Below are 2,181 nucleotides of genomic sequence, written 5' to 3' on the forward strand. Positions count from 1 at the left end.
ATAGCAAAAACATTCGCGTATGAAATAAAAAGAAAAAAAAATAGGATTACACGCGTCTTCTATCCGCGACTCGTCTTTTCAAAGAAGCATTCGGCCACTGCCTTGCTACTGTCCACACCCATCTTTCCCCCGTGCCGCGAACGGCGCCAGCATGTCCGCAGGGTCGAGAGTTACTTCCTGTCGGCTGGGGGGAAAAGGGGGGAGGGGGGGAGGGGTTGCTCCCTCTGGGTCTCTGCTCTCTGCCTTCTCCGTGGTTTGTCTTCACGGAGATGACCTTGGCTGCAGCATAGCTCGCGCAGCGGGGGCGGCGGCTCCCCCTTTTCACCGAAGCTGTTCTTCCGCGCCCTGTTTTCTTTGCACGCGGACGCGGGTACGCTGAGTGCGGCGATGTGCCAGTTCAGTTGGCGTTTTCCCGCCACCGTGGTCGCATCTTGCACTGTGAGCGAAGCACCGTATGTAGGTTTTTCGCTGGTGATTATCACGAAGATCGTTTTGTTCAAATTTGAGCGCGAACGTACGCATTTAAGTCTTCGGAGGAATCCGCTCTTGGGTGGCAGCTTCTGCGCAAGGAGGACGTGTTTAAGAAGTTCAACAGTCGCAGGCGTTTTGGATTCTGGGCGAAAAGCCGGCACGGGCGGAGGGAGCGTCTGCACTTTGGTGAGAGTTTTACTTTTTCCTATTCGTGTTTGTGCCAGTCTTGTACAGTGTGTGCTACAAGGGGAAGCGAGCATGTAAATATTTCTAGCAGGCAAGCCAGCCTCGTCGGAAAAAAAGGAGGGAGAGAGAGAGAACCAGGCTTGTCTCTAACGCGGACGCTGGGGCCGATGGAACGCCAGTTGGGATGGCGACATTTTCTTTCTTTTACAAGGTGACCGTTTTTGACGGATTGTTCGGCACAGTGCTGTACTCTTTCGATACGCTACTCGCGCTGAGACGGACACATTATCGAGATCATAATATGCCTCTGTCACACATTGTGGATTATTGAATCTGTGCAGCTCCACCATTTTTGCAGTGTTTGTTTTTGTTTCCACTCATTTTGGTGCCTATAGTTGGTAATTCTGCTTCAAGTTTTCTGGGTAGTAATGCTTGTGACTTGCACTTTGCTATTTATATTCACAATGGGATCTTTGACGGCAGCATATATTGTTTATCAGGGAGAAATGAACGATGTGGCAGTGCTGCCGAGCTGTGGAAGCGGCGGTCGATGCCGTCTAAGCAGTGAAAGACAGTGACAACTCATTTTAGACAAGAAATTTCTTGAGCTATGACGTGGAGCAGCGCACAAATGCCTTTCCTCTATTTTTAAGTTAGTATATACCGCAACTTAATTATGATTTATATTGTTTATTTCAGCATCACATGCGAGGAGTTCCCGGACGTATCAGCGTTTTACGCAAAGAATAGCCTGGCGTCATACCTTGCATATGAATTGAAATAAAGCAAATAAACAGCCCAGCTCATGTTATGGGTTCACCAAAGATGCATATTTTTTCTTTCTCATTAACGCGCATTTTTTATTCTGTGTTCCCTTTCCGCTGCGGATTAACAGAAAATGCTGCGTGATCAACGGTTAGCCGGGAGCAGGCACGAGGTGGTTTACATTAATGCAAAAGTAGAACAGCACATATCCTTGCTGCGGTCAGTCAACACATTCTATGTTCTGCTCGATCAATCAACAATTTAGTCAGTTTAGTGTAGGTTAATGAGTGAGTAAGTATAATGGGGCTTAAAAGATCAAGATCTGTTTTGTTCTTTTATGCCTCACTATGCTTATCATTAACCAGCACTGATCAGACAGGATTGTTGATTGGTCGGGCAGAACATAGAATGTGGTGACTTATCGCAGCTAGGAGATGTACTGTACTACTTTTGCATTAATGAAAATCACCCCGTGTCTGCTCCTGGCAAACCGATGGTCGTGTACTATTTTCTGTTGTTCAGGAGTGGAAAGGTAGCAGAAAATCAAAAAGCGTCACTTGCAGAGTTTCTGAAGCATTTGAGCCTGAAATCAACAGAATTTCAGTTGCGCGAATTCCAAAAGCGCTCTTAAGAAACACATGGGCCACTATTTCATAAGCGCTCAACAAGAGGTCAACACTGCATCATCCAAGATGTTGCCGATTATCAACAGACTTTCAACAGCGTGTATTGACACAACGCTTTCGAATTTCTATAGAA

General features: G+C 46.6%; 1 long non-coding RNA gene across 1 annotated transcript; it reads left to right on the forward strand.

The window, feature by feature from the left end:
* The first annotated feature begins 520 nt into the window (after positions 1-520).
* Positions 521-1,481, forward strand: LOC146178035 (uncharacterized). Its single transcript, XR_014701423.1, has 2 exons — positions 521-868; positions 1,357-1,481. It is a non-coding gene; the product is annotated as an uncharacterized LOC146178035 (long non-coding RNA).
* Positions 1,482-2,181: the final 700 nt, after the last annotated feature.

This window comes from Amblyomma maculatum, chromosome 10 (assembly GCF_055883805.1).
Source record: "Amblyomma maculatum isolate TAMU_Amacu chromosome 10, ASM5588380v1, whole genome shotgun sequence".
Taxonomy (NCBI): domain Eukaryota; kingdom Metazoa; phylum Arthropoda; class Arachnida; order Ixodida; family Ixodidae; genus Amblyomma; species Amblyomma maculatum.